Here is an 18508-nt window from a genome sequence, read left to right as displayed (position 1 = left end):
GGCAGCGTGAGCTTACAGCAGCCATGCACAGCTGTCACCATCTCCAGATGTGACAGCTGTGCATGGGAGATCAGCGCAGGAACGTGGACAGGTAACTATTTTTTTTTTAGTAAACTAAGAATTAAATAAAATGGTGTTTTATTTCAAATAAATTATTTTTTTCTGGGTGTAGTGTGTTTTTTCTTTTTAACACTTTGTAGGTTAGTAATGGGGGTGTCATATAGACGGCCATCATTACTAACCTGGGCTTCATGGCAGCTGGCGCTGACATGAACCCCACCACTATTACCCCCTGCCACCGCACCAGGGCAGCGTGGAAGAGCGAGGCTAAGTGCCAGAATTGGCGCATCCTATGGATGCGCCATTTCTGGGGCGGCTGACGGCTGGTGTTTCTAGCCTGGGAGGGGGCCAATATTCATGGCACCCTTCCTGAGCTATTAATATCAGCCCCCAGCTGTCTGCCTAGCCTTTGCTAGCTATTAAAATAGAGGGGACCCCACGTCATTTTTTTTGGGGGGGTCCCCCATTTTAATAGCTAGTAAAGGCTAGGTATTCAGCTGGGGGCTGATATTAGTAGCCTGGGAAGCTCCGTGGGTTTTACCCCCTTCCCAGGCTTCAAACATCTGCCCCAGCCGTCTGCTTAACCTCCGCTAGAGACTAAAATTATGGGGGATCCCACGCCATTTTTTTTTTAAATAAATCCTTTATTTTAACACTAAATGACATTTGAGGACTTAATAAAGATGCAGTCCCTAAATTATTATTTATTTTTTAATAAATTTTTCCCAAAACTTTTGACGTGGGCTTCGCCATATTTTTGTATGCCAGCCAGGTACAGCATCCAGCTTCTATGAACGCGCCATTTTCTGGGGCGGCCGCGGACTGCAATTTTCAGCGGGGGGGGGGAGGGCAAAAAGCTTGGGCCTCCCTGCGCTGCAGATTCCATCCCCCAGCTGCCTAGTTGTACCTGGCTGGACACAAAAATAGGGAGAAGCTCCACGTTTTTTTTTTTTTAATTATTTCATGAAATTCATGGAATAATTAAGAAAAAAAGGGCTTCCCTATATTGTTGTGTCCGGCTAGGTACAAATAGGCAGCTGGTGGTTGGGGGCAGCCCGTTCCTGCCTGCTGTACCTGGCTGGACACAAATATAGTGTGAAGCCCCACGTCAATTTTTTTTTAATTATTTCAGGAAATTCATGAAATAATTAAAAAAAAATTATGTGGGGCTTCGCCCTATAATTGTGTCCAGCCAGGTACAGCAGGCAGGAACGGGCTGCCCCCAACCACCAGCTGCCTATTTGTACCTAGCCGGACACAACAATATAGGGAAGCCCTTTTTTTCTTAATTATTCCATGAATTTCATGAAATAATTAAAAAAAAAAATGTGTGGCGCTTCGCCCTATTTTTGTGTCCAGCCAGGTACAACTAGGCAGCTGGGGGCTGGAATCTGCAGCGCAGGGAGACCCAAGCTTTCTGGGTCCCACCCGCTGCAAATTGCAGTCCGCAGCCGCCCCGGAAAATGGCGCGTTCATAGAAGCGCCATCTTCTGGCGCTGTACCCAACTCATCCAGGGCCCTGGTGCGGTGGCTCACTGGGTAATAAAGGGGTTAAGGCCAGCTTGGCATTATCAGCTGGCCCTAAGCCCGAAATTCATGGGGTCACGCCAATATTAGACATGACCGCCATGAATTTCTAGTAAAGTATTTAAAAAAAACACAAACACCCAGAAAAAAGTCCTTTAATTGAAATAAAGACACAATTCTTTATTGTTCTAAATTAAACCATACTTACCGCCACACCCATTCCAGCTGAAGCCAACGATCTCCTGCAATAAAAGTAAAATAATAAAGCAACCTCATCCTTACCTTTCCATGGTTCCCAGGACAGCTTCAGCTCTGCTACATCGAGATGACAGGCTGGACCGCAGCAGAACGCTGCCATCCAGCCTGTCATCCCGCGGACACTGAGAAGCGCAGGCATGCTTGCGCTCCTCAGTGTCTTTCTGTGACGTCATCCAGATGAGCCGAGGTCATGTCCAATGAACTCAGCTCACCTCATGCACGTCACTGACAGCGTGGGAAAATTCTCCTGCACTCAGCGCTTCAGCGTGAGAATTCTCCCACGCTGTCAGTGACGTGCATGAGGTGCGCCGAGTTCATGGGACATGACCTCACCTCATGCACGTCACTGACAGCGTGGGAAAATTCTCACGCTGAAGCGCTGAGTGCAGGAGAATTCTCCCACGCTGTCAGTGACGTACATGAGGTGAGCCGAGTTCATTGTCGGCTCATCTGGATGCCGTCACAGCCAGACACTGAGGAGTGGAAGTATGCCTGCGCTTCTCAGTGTCTGCGGGATGACAGGCTGGATGGCAGCGTTCTGCTGCGGTCCAGCCTGTCATCTCGATGTAGCAGAGCTGGAGCCGTCGTGGGAGCCATGGAAAGGTAAGGATGAGGTTGCTTTATTATTTTTCTTTTATTGCAGGAGATCGTTGGCTTCAGCTGGAATGGGCGTGATGGTAAGTATGGTTTAATTTAGAACAATAAAGAATTGTGTGTTTATTTCAATTAAAGGACTTTTTTCTGGGTGTTTGTGTTTTTTTTAAATACTTTACTAGAAATTCATGGTGGTTATGTCTAATATTGGCGTGACCCCATGAATTTCGGGCTTAGGGCCAGCTGATAATGCCAAGCTGGCCTTAACCCCTTTATTACCCAGTGAGCCACCGCATCAGGGCCCTGGATGAGTTGGGTACAGCGCCAGAAGATGGCGCTTCTATGAACGCGCCATTTTCCGGGGCGGCTGCGGACTGCAATTTGCAGCGGGTGGGGCCCAGAAAGCTTGGGCCTCCCTGCGCTGCAGATTCCAGCCCCCAGCTGCCTAGTTGTATCTGGCTGGGCACAAAAATAGGGCGAAGCCCCACGCATTTTTTTTTTAAATTATTTCATGAAATTCATGGAATAATTAAGAAAAAAAGGGCTTCCCTATATTGTTGTGTCCGGCTAGGTACAAATAGGCTGCTGGTGGTTGGGGGCAGCCCGTTCCTGCCTGCTGTACCTGACTGGACACAAATATAGGGCGAAGCCCCACATCAATTTTTTTAAATTATTTCATGAATTTCCTGAAATGATTTAAAAAAAATTGACGTGGGGCTTCGCACTATATTTGTGTCCAGCCAGGTACAGCAGGCAGGAACGGGCTGCCCCCAACCACCAGCTGCCTATTTGTACCTGGTTGGACACAACAATATAGGGAAGCCCTTTTTTTCTTAATTATTTCATGAATTTCATGAAATAATTAAAAAAAAAAAATACGTGAAGCTTCTCCCTATTTTTGTGTCCAGCCAGGTACAACTAGGCAGCTGGGGGATGGAATCTGCAGCGCAGGGAGGCCCAAGCTTTCTGCCCCCCCCCCTCCCCCCGCTGAAAATTGCAGTGCGCAGCCACCCCGGAAAATGGCGCGTTCATAGAAGCTGGATGCTGTACCTGGCTGGCATACAAAAATATGGCGAAGCCCACGTCAAAAGTTTTGGGAAAAATTAATTAAAAAATAAATAATAATTTAGGGACTGCATCTTTATTAACTCCTCAAATGTCATTTAGTGTTAAAATAAAGGACTTATTTTAAAAAAAATTGACGTGGGGCTTCGCCCTATATTTGTGTCCAGCCAGGTACAGCAGGCAGGAACAGGCTGCCCCCAACCACCAGCTGCCTATTTGTACCTGGCCGGACACAACAATATAGGGAAGCCCTTTTTTAAAAAAATTATTTCATGAAATAATTAAAAAAAAATTGACGTGGGGCTTCGCACTATATTTGTGTCCAGCCAGGTACAGCAGGCAGGAATGGGCTGCCCCCAACCACCAGCTGCCTATTTGTACCTGGTTGGACACAACAATATAGGGAAGCCCTTTTTTTCTTAATTATTCCATGAATTTCATGAAATAATTTAAAAAAAAAATGCGTGGGGCTTCGCCCTATTTTTGTGCCCAGCCAGATACAACTAGGCAGCTGGGGGCTGGAATCCGCAGCGCAGGGAGACCCAAGCTTTCTGGGCCACCCCCGCTGCAAATTGCAGTCCGCAGCCGCCCCAGAAAATGGCGCGTTCATAGAAGCGCCATCTTCTGGCGCTGTACCCAACTCATCCAGGGCCCTGGTGCGGTGGCTCACTGGGTAATAAAGGGGTTAAGGCCAGCTTGGCATTATCAGCTGGCCCTAAGCCCAAAATTCATGGGGTCACGCCAATATTAGACATGACCACCATGAATTTCTAGTAAAGTATTTAAAAAAACACAACACCCAGAAAAAAGTCCTTTAATTGAAATAAACACACAATTCTTTATTGTTCTAAATTAAACCATACTTACCACCACGCCCATTCCAGCTGAAGCCAACGATCTCCTGCAATAAAAGTAAAATAATAAAGCAACCTCATCCTTACCTTTCCATGGTTCCCACGACGGCTTCAGCTCTGCTACATCGAGATGACAGGCTGGACCGCAGCAGAACGCTGCCATCCATCCTGTCATCCCGCAGACACTGAGAAGCGCAGGCATACTTCCACTCCTCAGTGTCTGGCTGTGACGGCATCCAGATGAGCCGAGGTCATGTCCAATGAACTCCGCTCACTTCATGTACGTCACTGACAGCGTGGGAAAATTCTCCTGCACTCAGCACTTCAGCGTGAGAATTTTCCCACGCTGTCAGTGACGTGCATGAGGTGAGCTGAGTTCATTGGACATGACCTCACCTCATGTATGTCACTGACAGCGTGGGAGAATTCTCACGCTGAAGCGCTGAGTGCAGGAGAATTTTCCCACGCTGTCAGTGACGTGCATGAGGTGAGCTGAGTTCATTGGACATGAACTCGGCTCATCTGGATGACGTCACAGAGAGACACTGAGGAGCGCAAGCATGCCTGCGCTTCTCAGTGTCTGCGGGATGACAGGCTGGATGGCAGCGTTCTGCTGCGGTCCAGCCTGTCATCTCGATGTAGCAGAGCTGGAGCTGTCCTGGGAACCATCGAAAGGTAAGGATGAGGTTGCTTTATTATTTTTCTTTTATTGCAGGAGATCGTTGGCTTCAGCTGGAATGGGCGTGATGGTAAGTATGGTTTAATTTAGAACAATAAAGAATTGTGTCTTTATTTCAATTAAAGGACTTTACTCTGGGTGTTTGTGTTTTCTTTTAACTTTGACTATGGGGTTAGTAATGGGGGTGTCTTATAGACGCCTCTCCATTACTAACCTGGGCTTGATGTCAGCTGGCATTATAAGCTGACATCAACCCCAACCCTATTACCCCCTGCCACCGCACCAGGGCAGCGTGGAAGAGCGAGGCTAAGTGCCAGAATTGGCGCATCCTATGGATGCGCCATTTCTGGGGCGGCTGACGGCTGGTGTTTCTAGCCTGGGAGGGGGCCAATATTCATGGCACCCTTCCTGGGCTATTAATATCAGCCCCCAGCTGTCTGCCTAGCCTGTGCTAGCTATTAAATTAGGGGGGACCCCACGTCATTTTTTTGGGGGGGTCCCCCATTTTAATAGCTAGTAAAGGCTAGGTATTCAGCTGGGGGCTGATATTAGTAGCCTGGGAAGCTCCGTGGGTATTACCCCCTTCCCAGGCTTCAAACATTTGCCCCAGCTGTCTGCTTAACCTCCGCTAGAGCCTAAAATTAAGGGGAACCCCACGCCAATTTTTTTTTAAATAAATCCTTTATTTTAACACTAAATGACAAGTACAGTAATCAACACTGTCACTGTACTTCATATATATGTGACTGACATGTTTCTATCTATCTAATCTATGTGTGATTCTCTATTCCTTCTATTCTAAATTGTCGGGTACAGATGCTGAATTGCCGGCCGGCTTTCTTAAAGAGACGGTGCACGAAAACACTAATATTTTTTTAAATAAATCCTTTACACTAAATGACAAGTTCTGTAAGCAACACTGTCACTGTACTTCTTATATATGTGACTGACATGTTTCTATCTATCTAATCTATGTGTGAAGCTCTATTCTGTCTGTTATAAATTGTCGGGTACAGATGCTGAATTGCCGGCCGGCTTTTTTAAAGAGACGGTGCACGAAAACACTAATATTTTTTTTAATAAATCCTTTACACTAAATGACAAGTACAGTAAGCAACACTGTCACTGTACTTCATATATATGTGACTGACATGTTTCTATCTATCTAATCTATGTGTGAAGCTCTATTCTTTCTGTTGTAAATTGTCGGGTACCGGTGAATGCCGCTGATGAATTGCCGGCTTTTCATGTCATTCTACATTATTCTTAGTTGTTTTACTTCATGTAGAATTAACCTACAAGGAAAGAAAGGGTTTATTTTCATTCCGATATTTGTGTCCCATTGACTTGCATTGGTTTCCGGTATCGGAATCGGCGATATCCGATACTTTTTGGGTATCGGCCCGATCCAATCCGATACGATATTTCCTGATATCGGAAGGTATCGCTCAACACTAATCATGAGATAAGCCTTTACAGTCATAGGCCTCAATACAATTTATTAAGAGTAAAGTGTAATCTTTTTTTTGGGTTATTATCTCAAACAGCAAGATGTGCTCCATATAAAACAGAATTTACCAGCAAGAAAAAATGCTTCAGAGCTTCAATCTTGATTGTACTATTTTGAATAAAAATTTGGGAAACACCAGAATCGCTCATTTTTTATTGTGCAACATACAAACCTCTATCCTGCAGAAAACACAATGGTGCACGTTACAGCTTTGGACACAGGCGTTCAGCAGACGGGATCTTAGTCTGCACTGATGTAGAATATGGTGGCGTTCACACTGCAGAGAGAAAACATGCTGGAGACTTTTGGTTGCTAAGAAACACGGGTGATGCAAGTGGGTATCAAAATGTCACAAGTCAGAAACCTACATGTGACATCACAAAGGTCACTTCTGGTCCTTACCCTTCTAGAGCTGAATTATTCTTTATCCTAAACAAACAACAGTAATAGCAATCTATATTAAGCTCCACAAGCAGATAATCCACAAACCTACAACAAACGGGAATGGTCTCTCTCCACAGCCATTGCTTAGATACAAATGCAGATACACATTTATATGTACACACATATATAAGCATAGGTGGATACAAGTGTCTTGCCCAGGGAGATATAGGGGACTCGGTACCCGGGGGGCCTTTTACCTTGTTTAGGATGTCACGGCAGTCGGCTCCCGGGCCCGTACTCTGGGGTCTCTCTTGAAAAAGGGGTTTTTGGTCGGTAACAGTTTTTGTCTCGTGACGCCACCTGTGGCTTCTGGTAACGGATACCAGCGCTGCTGCAGACCTCCGGGGCAGGTGTTAGGGCAGCTGGGTTAGTGCGGCTCTCCACAGGCAGAGCACAGCCCCAGGGCAGTGTAGGTGCAGATGGTGATGCTGGGCGTTGTAGTGCAGACAAGATGGCGCAGCAAGAGTAACTGACAGAGACAGGGGATTCTCTTCAGTACCTTTACTGGTGCAGATGTCAGGTACGGTCCAGGGTACTCGGTAGGAAGGGTGCACTTCTGGACTCTCCCCAGTGAGAGGGTATAAGGCCTCCTGGTCCGTTTCTCCCTCTCTCTCTAAGCTCCTGGCCAGCCTGCAACTGGGCCTAGCTTATGTGTTGTGTTGTTCTCTCACCTGTCGCTTGGTAGTAGAACCTTTCTCTGGCAACCACTATCCCTGGACGCTGGGGCCTTCGTGGTTCCTAGTCCTGTAAAGGGTTTAGCTTCAGGTCGACCAGGGATCTGTAATCCTCCTGGTATGCCGGTAGTCCCTACTGGGTATAGAGGACCCTGTAGGCGCAGACCCGGTATCTGGATTATGTCTTGGGGTGAGCCTGTGATGCTCCTCTGCCCCCTCAACTCCTTTCTCCTCTCCTCTTTGCCTCCGGCCACACTCGGGGCTCTCAGTACACACACAGCAGCTCGCGTGCTGCTTCTTCACTGGTCTAAGTGCCAGCACACTGTCTGACTTTCTTCTGACTGCCTAACTCCACCCTCCATATATATATCCCTAACAGGGCTCCCTCTGGTGGTATGAGGTGGAAGGGTGGAGGTGTTTGTAATGAGGGCCTCTTGTGGAGAAGTCCGTCGATTCACCCTTTTGGGTCCTATGGTACCTGTGGTAGCAGGGTGCCACACAAGCTCATTTGGGTGGATCCAAAATGCTCCCCAGCGCTTCAGCCCCTGCTGTTCATAAAAAATAATTTCTTAAATTGCCTCCTCTCTTCTCCCACAAATTCCTAAAATCCTAATTTTTATTACAGAATCTGCATTTTCCATCACACTTGCAGTTTTAAGGACTGACTGGTCACCATACCCAGTAACTATAGTGGGGTCCACAGACAGATACATGAGGTGGGCAGCAGCACTCCTTCTGAACCAGTCTACATTCATCATTTTAGCTTTACAAATAAAACATATCTGGAGTTCCTGCTAATGTTTGATGATGATGTATTATTCCATCAACTGTGGTGAACAGTTACTGTACCAAATTGAACCTCTATATACAGTGGTATGTAAAAGTTTGGCCACCCCTGGTCAAAATTACTGTTATTGTGAACAGTTAAGCAAGTTGAAGATGAAATGATCTGTAAAAGGACTAAAGTTAAAGATGACACATTTACTTTGAATTTTAGGCGGAAAAAAAAATTGTAATTTTTTAAATTTGAAAAATGATACAAAGGAAAATGGGGTAGTGCAAAAGTTTGAGCACCCTGCATGGTTAGTAGCACCCCCTTTTGAAAGTATCACAGCTTGTAAACACTTTTTTTTTGCCAGACAAGAGTTTTTCAATTCTTGTTTGAGGGATGTTCATTCATTCTTTCTTGGAAAATTCTTCCAGTTCTGTGAGATTCCTGGGTCATCTTGCATGCACTGCTATTTTCAGGTCTAGCCACAGATTTTCAATGATGTTCAGATCACGGGACTATGAGGGCCATTGTAACACCTTCAGCTTGTGCCTTTTAAGGTAGTCTATTGTGGATTTTGATGTGTGTTTAGGATCATTATCCATTTGTAGAAGCCATCCTTTTTTCAACTTCAGCTTTTTTACAGATGATGTTATGTTTGTATCAAGAATTTGTTGAAATTTCCTTGAATCCATTCTTCCCTCTACCCGTGAAATGTTCCCCATGGCATTGTAACACAACCCCAAAGCATGATTGATCCACCACCTTGCTTAATGGTTGGTGAGATGGTCTTATTCTGAAATTCTGTGCCCCTTTTTCTGCACACATAACTTTGTTCATTGTGGCCAAAGAGTTCTATTTTACATTAGTCCACAGGACTTGTTTCCAAAATGCATCAGGCTTGTTTAGATATTCTTTTGCATACTTCTGTTGCTGAATTTTATGGTGAGGACGCTGAAGAGGTTTTCTTCTGATGACTCTTCCATGAAGGCCATATTTGAACAGAAGAACAATGTACCACAACTACAGAGTCTGCTAAATCTTTCTGAAGGTCTTTTGCAAGCGGGGGTTCTGATTTGCCTCTTTAGCAATCCTACGAGCAGCTCTCACTGAAATTTTGCTTGGTCTTCCAGACCTTATCTTGACCTCCAGTGTTCCTGTTAACTGCCATTTCTTAATTAAATTTCAAACTGAGGAAAGGGCAACTTGAAAACACTTTTCTATCTTCTTATAGCCTTCTCCTGCTTTGTGGGTCTCCACCATTTTCATTTTCAGAGTGCTAAGCAACTGCTTAGAAGAACTCATGGCTGCTGTTTTTTAGTACAAAGTTAGAGGAGGTTTTGTTTTTATAAAACTGGAAAATTTGCATCACCTGGCCTTTCCTAACAATAATAGTGAACAAGCCACAACCCAAACAGGCTAATTAAGGTCTGAAACCTTGGTCAAAGTTATCTGAGCACACAAATCTCCAAGGGTGCCCAAACATTTGCATCGGCCCATTTTCCTTTTTGTAATTTTTAAAATATAAAAAATGATTTTATATATATATATATATATATATATATATATATACACACACAGTACAGACCAAAAGTTTGGACACACCTTCTCATTTAAAGATTTTTCTGTATTTTCATGACTATGAAAATTGTACATTCACACTGAAGTCATCAAAACTATAAATTAACACATGTGGAATTATATACTTAACAAAAAAAGTGTGAAACAACTGAAAATATGTCTTATATTCTAGGTTCTTCAAAGTAGCCACCTTTTGCTTTAATGACTGCTTTGCATACTCTTGGCATTCTCTTGATGAGCTTCAAGATGTAGTCACCGGAAATGGTCTTCCAACAGTCTTGAAGGAGTTCCCAGAGATGCTTAGCACTTGTTGGCCCTTTTGCCTTCACTCTGCGGTTCAGCTCACCTCAAACCATTTCGATTGGATTCAGGTCTGGTGACTGTGGAGGCCAGGTCATCTGGCGTAGCACCCCATCACTCTCCTTCTTGATCAAATAGCCCTTACACAGCCTGGAGGTGTGTTTGGGGTCATCGTCCTGTTGAAAAATAAATGATGGTCCAACTAAACGCAAACTGGATGGAATAGCATGCCGCTGCAAGATGCTGTGGTAGCCATGCTGGTTCAGTATGCCTTCAATTTTGAATAAATCCCCAACAGTGTCACCAGCAAAGCACCCCCACACCATCACACCTCCTCCTCCATGCTTCACGATGGAAACCAGGCATGTAGAGCCCATCCGTTCACCTTTCCTGCGTCGCACAAAGACACGGTGGTTGGAACCAAAGATCTTAAATTTGGACTCATCAGACCAAAGCACAGATTTCCACTGGTCTAATGTCCATTTCTTGTGTTCTTTAGCCCAAACAAGTCTCTTCTCTATATATTTGGACAGAGACATTTTTCTAATTTTGGTTCTAGACATTACCACAATGAATTTTAAACAAAACAATTCAGATGCAGTTGAAGTTCAGACTTTCAGCTTTCATTTGAGGGTATCCACATTAAAATTGGATGAAGAGTTTAGGAGTTTCAGCTCCTTAACGTGTGCCACCCTGTTTTTAAAGGGACCAAAAGTAATTCGACAATTGACTCCAAGGCTATTTCATGGACAGGTGTGGGCAATCCCTTCGTTGTGTCATTCTCCATTAAGCAGATAAAAGGCCTGGAGTTGATTTGAGGTGTGGTGCTTGCATTTGGAAGGTTTTGCTGTGAAGTAAACATGCGGTCAAAGGAGCTCTCCATGCAGGTGAAACAAGCCATCCTTAAGCTGCAAAAACAGAAAAAAAACATTCGAGAAATTGCTATAATATTAGGAGTGGCAAAATCTACAGTTTGGTACATCCTGAGAAAGAAAGAAAGCACTGGTGAACTCATCAATGCAAAAAGACCTGGGTGCCCACGAAAGACAACAGTGGTGGATGATCGCAGAATAATCTCCATGGTGAAGAAAAACCCCTTAACAACAGCCAACCAAGTGAACAACACTCTCCAGGAGGTAGGCGTATAAATATCCAAATCTACCATAAAGAGAAGACTGCATGAAAGTAAATACAGAGGGTTCACTGCGCGGTGCAAGCCACTCATAAGCATCAAGAATAAAAAGGCTAGACTGGACTTTGCTAAAAAACATCTAAAAAAGCCAGCACAGTTCTGGAAGAACATTCTTTGGACAGATGAAACCAAGATCAACCTCTACCAGAATGATGGAAAGAGAAAAGTATGGCGAAGGCGTGGTACAGCTCATGATCCAAAGCATACCCCATCATCTGTAAAACACGGCGGAGGCAGGGTGATGGCTTGGGTATGCATGGCTGCCAGTGGCACTGGGTCACTAGTGTTTATTGATGATGTGACACAGGACAGAAACAGCCGAATGAATTCTGATGTATTCAGAGCCATACTGTGTGCTCAGATCCAGCCAAATGCAGCCAAACTGATTGGTCGTCGTTTCATACTACAGATGGACAATGACCCAAAACATAAAGCCAAAGCAACCCAGGAGTTTATTAAAGCAAAGAAGTGGAATATTCTTGAATGGCCAAGTCAGTCACCTGATATCAACCCAATTGAGCATGCATTTCACTTGTTAAAGACTAAATTTCAGACAGAAAGGCCCACAAACAAACAGCAACTGAAAACCACCGCAGTGAAGGCCTGGCAGAGCATCAAAAAGGAGGAAACACAGCGTCTGGTGATGTCCATAAGTTCAAGACTTCAGGCAGTCATTGCCAACAAAGGGTTTTCAACCAAGTACTAGAAATGAACATTTTATTTACACTTATTTAATCTGTCCAATTACTTTTGGTCCCTTTAAAAACAGGGTGGCACATGTTAAGGAGCTGAAACTCCTAAACCTTTCATCCAATTTTAATGTGGATACCCTCAAATGAAAGCTGAAAGTCTGAACTTCAACTGCATCTGAACTGTTTTGTTTAAAATTCATTGTGCTAATGTCTAGAACCAAAATTAGAAAAATGTTGTCTCTGTCCAAATATATATGGACCTAACTGTAAGTGTAGCACAAACCACTGATAGCTGAGTCTGAAACAGCAGAACCTGTGCTGAGCTTTTTAGTTCTACTAATACTACAGCTGTACTACTCTCCAGAACTGTCACTCAAGGAGGAGTGTCCACCCTCAGATATTAGGAAGTAAGAAGACTATGAACTACTTAAGAGACAACTTGAGAGTAACCTTTGAAATATGATTTTTCTAGTGAAATTATAGATTGTGTTTTCCCCCCATTGGGGTATTTAATTAAAAATGTATCCCGTCCTGATATCCTATTCTAAACCTATCCATTTTCTTATGTTGTACTTGAAAATGTTTGAAACAGTGCTTGTACCCTATTTTATTAGTGCTTATTAGTGATGAAAATGTGTTAATATAACTTTCTTTGAACAAGCGTTTAACAGGTATGACACCAATGTAGTGGAGATGGGTAGTAGGGAAAGGGAACTTTTATTTTTTTGTTCCTCCTCTTTCTCTTTTGTCGACTCATTCAGGTTTCTGATGGGGTGTAGCAGTTTAAATAAGGATGTTATGTGTGATTTTTATATTTGAATAAGATGTAATGTTACTAAAACTAAATTAAAGGGGTTTTCCTACAAACAAAGTACATTTTAATCAATATATCTTGGAATAAACATAAGTTACATGATTGGATGTGTTAAATAAATGATCCTGTGCTGAGATAAAGTTAGAAATTTGCCCCTGCTGTGTACTGTGTAATGGCTGTGTCTGACCATGTAGAGATGCTTCAGTTCATGATCTGATCATACCACATCTCCTGGGCGGTGGAGGACGCAAGAGAGTATACAGACATTACAGCACGGGATCAGAGCTGATTCTATTTGAGAGGCAAAACATTTCACTGCCTGTTTTTAAGCAATGTTTTACCTGAAAGAAAAAATCATTTGCAATCCCATGCTGTGATGTCTGTATCCTTTCTTTTGTTTCCTCTCCTGCCCAGAAGCTGTGGTATGATCAGACCATGTTCCTACATGGTAAGACACAGCCATTACACAGTACATAGGAGGGGTAAATTTATAAGATTATCTCAGCTCAGGAATATTTTTTTAAACCCATCCAATTGTGGAACTTATTATTATTTAAAGATCTATTGATTAAAATGTTGATTAAAATTAATTTTGTTTGTGGGAAAACCCCTTTAATAAAATTAAATATTGTGATCTTTTCATTTAGTTCAAAGGTGAGCATTTAGAAATAAATCTATGTTCAGATGGGATGTAGTCATTTATACTGTATATAAACATCTTCCGAGTGTCCTAAAATCAGCAAATACACTACGGAAATTTACATTGCATACAATCTTAAATGTTACATATATGGTTTGAATAATTTCTGCAGCATTTTCTATTTATGCTGTGAATCTCAGGTGCAGTTTCATCATAAGTTCCAATAATGTATAAAATCCTGAACTGAAATCTGCAGCAAATATGCCACAGAATATGCCACAGAATCATGGCATATATCATATATAAAATTACTGATTTTCATTTCGAACTATTTTGAAGGTAATAAGGAAAAAAGACTAAATTCCTGTCCCATCATACTATAAATGAGCCACAGATATAACTGGTTTGCAGCTGCTAGAGGTTGTATGTAATGGAAATGTATAAGTTAGGAGGCCATGAAAAGTCTGGATCTCTTACAAGTCAAACAGTGGAGGATGTGCAGTTATTTATTAAGCAGGCAAAGCTTCAGTAAAGGTCAGATTTCATGGCAGCTGACAAGGAGAAGTGCCCAAGGGAAAGAAACAAGTTGTCAGCTTGCACTAGCTGTAAGCTCTGCCACCTCCTGTGACAGCTGTGCAGGGGGTGCAGGGGAATATGTTTAAAAGCGTTTACATATAAATCCTAACCAGCAAATAATGTGTGGAGATGGACATCGTTCAATATACTGTGGTGCCAAATTAAAGTACGATAGGCGATAATCCTATCTCTTTTTCCAAAAGCTCTCATTCACACAGAGGAGGATAAATGCAATCCAGTAGTGCACCAGAAATGGAGAAAAAAAGAGAGAGAAAAGCATGATAAACATTTCATCACATTAACAGTGTTCTGAACTTAATTTTTGTTTTAAGTGTGAACATACCCCAATAAAATCAGACCAAAATTACCTTTTAACCAAAAACGACTCGTCCCCAACCTCACATGGTCTCATGCAGATGACCGTTTTTTCTGTAGACGTTCTATTCTTGTTTCTCTGGGATAGAACACGTACCTATTAGTCTATTGGGCTGTTCACATGTCCATGTTTTTTTTGCAGACCGAGTATACACCATAAAATCATGGAGGCATGTCGGGTTTTGATCCAAGTCATAGATCAGAATCACCCATACAAGTTTATGGATCTGTGAAAATTACTGACAGGCACATGGCAGTGTTGGACTGGGGTGTCAAGGGTCCATGAGTAAGGCTGAATCTGGGGACCCACTGCTTAGTTAAATGTGAACATTACATTACCCTCATTCACAAATTTACCTATGCTTCCACATAATAATAATCTGGGTAGATTGTTAAATGAATTCTGAGATGCTGCTATTATCTGTACATAGTGAATGAAGTGTATAGTGACAGCTACTGCCCTTATATGTGGCCCATTTCTACACAGGGGCCCACCGGAGAATTCACCTGTTCACCTGTAGGCCAATCCGAGCCTGGGCAAACAGATGGCATTCATGCCTAATCCGTGTGCTGTCCGTGAATTAAAAAATTTGTAATGCATTTAATCTTGTAATCAGTGGCGTAACTAGAGTCTGATGGGCCCCGGTGCAAGATTTGGACTGGCCACCCCTCATCCTGATTATATATATGTCCTCCATCCTGGTATTTATGTCCTTCATCCTGGTATATATGTGGCGCCCCTGAGGGTTCAGTCGTCACAGAGGTACTGCACCTCACCCAGAGGTGTGGTGTCTCCTTCTCTCAGGTAAGGAGGGAGTGCTGCCCGGAACCCCAACACCTGCATCCAACACTACACTGCTCCAGGCCAGCTGGAAGGGCAAGACGCAATGTATGTTCCTGCTGAGCCCTGACCCTGGCTGGAGTGGGGGGAACCCAGAGGTAGGGGGAACCAGTAGTGGGTGTGGCTGGAGGAAGTAGTTAGGGGGAGCACTTTGGTAGGAGTATAAATAGGGAAGCCATCTTAGGGTGGCAGATCAGCTCAGTGAGTGAGAGAAGTCAGTCAAGGAGCAGAGTCTCTGTAGGAGCTCTGCTCCACAAGTAGGGCCCAGTGTCAGAGGCCCAGGAGGGGAGCAGGGAGTAGGCTCCATTCTAAGAAGGGATCCTAGGGGTAAGGCGAGTGCAGGAAGGCACCGGTACGCCCCGCATCTGTCAGAAGACAGAGGGATCGTAGGCCGCAGGAAGGGGATCGGCCCCTGGCCAAGTCGTGTACTTCAAGTCCCGGCTGGAAAAACCGGAGGCTTCTGGCTTATATAGTCAGTTGCTGAAGCCTCATTCTAATCCCTGTGAGGGTCAAGCAGGTCTGTGAACTCCGACGGACAGGAGGGACTTCAGAGCTCCCGAGCAGGATTGAGAGTGGGAAGCGCAGGGCAAGAGGGAGAAAGACCCAGCGTGAAGATGGTCTAGATAGGAACACGTGAAAGTGGGGTTCTGCCAGGTACCCCTGATCTACCTGAGGAAGTGCTGAACCCCTGCCTGGTGAAAGCAGCGCGACGTGGGAGGCTAGCACCTGTACAGTGCACCAGTGGAACCGTCATAAGAACTGTGAGTAAAAACTCGGATGACTGCACCGCACTGCCTCCGTCCATTCTTTAATCTGCGCCATCGTTCCCTCCCTGCACTACAACGCCCAGCGCACCTTACAAATTCTATACTGCCCTGGAGCTAGCTCTACCTGTGGAGAGCCACACCATCCCTGCTGCCGTAACACCAGCTTCAGAGGACTGCTCCACAGCGGCGGCACCCTTTAGCCGCAGTCCACAGGTGGCGTCATGAACACTTTCTCAAAAACTCCATATAAAAGTATTTCTCCTTTTACTGACCGCCCTGGGTCACGGACCGGGCCAGCCACCGTGATATCCCCCACCGGCATCCACAGAGGCCCGGCTGCCGAGTACCCCATGGCCCAGGGGGTGCGTCATATATATCTCCCATCCTGGTCTATGTCCCTTATCCTGGGCCCCATCCTGATATATATATCTCCCATCCTGGTATATGTCCCTTATTCTGGGCCCCATCCTGGTATATATCCCCCGTACTCCCTCTGTTCTTTAATGTATAGGAAAAAATAAACCACTATACTCACCAGGGGCATACATAGAATTCATGGGGCCCCATAGCTGAAGTATAATACACTCCCCATAGTCCTCCATATAGTATAATGCACCCCCATAGTCCTCCACACAGAATAATGCACCCCCATAGTCCTTCATATAGTAAAATGCACCCCGCATAGTCCTCCATATAGTATAATGCGCCTTCCATATAATATAATGTGCCCTCATAGTCCTCCATATAGTATAATGCACTCCCTATAATCCTCCATATTGTATAATGCACTCCCCTTAATCCTTCATATATTATAATGCTCTCCCCATAGTCCTCCATATAGTATAATGTATCCCATAGTCCTCCATATAGTATAATGCACCCCCATAGTCCATCATATAATATAATGCATTCCTCATATTCCTCCATATAGTATAATGCACAGCCCATAGTCTTCCACATAGTATAATGCATCCCATAGTCGTCCATATAGTATAATGCATCCTACAGTCCTGTTAGAACCCTCCTGTTTGTTTTTTCCATCTTGTGTTTTGCGGTCACGTGACCACCTGCCTTTATATTCCAGCTCCGCCCTTCTGGCTGTGCTGGACTTCAGTGTTGATTGACTGTCTTTCTAGCCAGGTGCTTCGGTGCCTATCTCTGTCAGTTCGCTTGGTCCTTCTGGGACCTCTAGTACCTTTTTGTCTGTTTGTCTTTTTGTGTTCTGCAACAACTTCTCTGTTTAGAAGGTGTCCCATTTTTGTTCCAGTCCTTAGTTCTTTTAGGGACCCCTCCCCTTATGCTATAGGTCTTCGTTCAGACTAGCCGAGGACTAAGGTGGGTCTGTTCGCTAGGAACAGGCAGCCCGCTACATCGTAGGGATTCAGCTTAGTCTTACTGTAGGGACAGCTTTCCCCTATCTTTCCTTAGTACATGTTGCAGATCATAACAAGTCCTCCATACAGTACAATGCACCCCCATAGTCCTTCATATAATATAATGCACTCCTCATATTCCTCCATATAGTATAATGCACAGCCCATAGTCCTCCATATAGTATAATGCATCCCATAGTCCTCCATATAGTATAATGCATCCCATAGTCCTCCATAGAGTATAATGCACAGTCCATAGTCCTCCATATAGTATAATGCATCCCATAGTCATCCATGTAGTATAATGCACAGCCCATAGTCATCCATGTAGTAGTATGGCCACCGTGTACACACTGATTTAAAAAAAAAATACCCACCCTCCCTCCAGTCCCCCACTGCGCGGTGTCCTCTTCTAAAGCCGGCAGCTGACTTCAGAGTACAAGCGATGGGAGCGCATGACATCACTGCCATAAGCCCCAGGTTACATGCACGCCGACGTCAGCTGTCGATGGGTCAGATCACAAAACAAATTGAAATATTAGACAAAGATAACACAAGTAAAAAAAATGATGCATTTTTTAAATGAAGGTCTTTATCATTAAGGGAAAAAGTCCTTCCTCTGAATGGCTTAAGAAAAACAAAAATAAGACTTTGGAGTAGTCTAGTCAAAGTCCGGACCTTTATCCGATTCAGATGCTGTGGCATTACCTTAAAAAGGCGGTTCATGCTCGGAAACACTCCAATGTGGCTGAATTACAATTTTGCACAGATGAGTGGACCAAAATTCCTCCAGAGCGTTGTAAAAGACTCCTTGCCAGTTATCGCAAACGCTTGATTGCAGTTGTTGCTGCTAAGGGCGGCCCAACCAGTTATTAGGTTTAGGGGGCAATCACTTTTTTCACACAGGACCCTGTAGGTTTGGA

The sequence above is a fragment of the Phyllobates terribilis genome, unplaced genomic scaffold, assembly GCF_046119375.1.
Source record: "Phyllobates terribilis strain yellow unplaced genomic scaffold, ASM4611937v1 Scaffold_2__4_contigs__length_985480577, whole genome shotgun sequence".
In the NCBI taxonomy this organism is placed as follows: Eukaryota; Metazoa; Chordata; class Amphibia; order Anura; family Dendrobatidae; genus Phyllobates; species Phyllobates terribilis.
Note: the sequence above shows the minus strand (reverse complement) of the source record.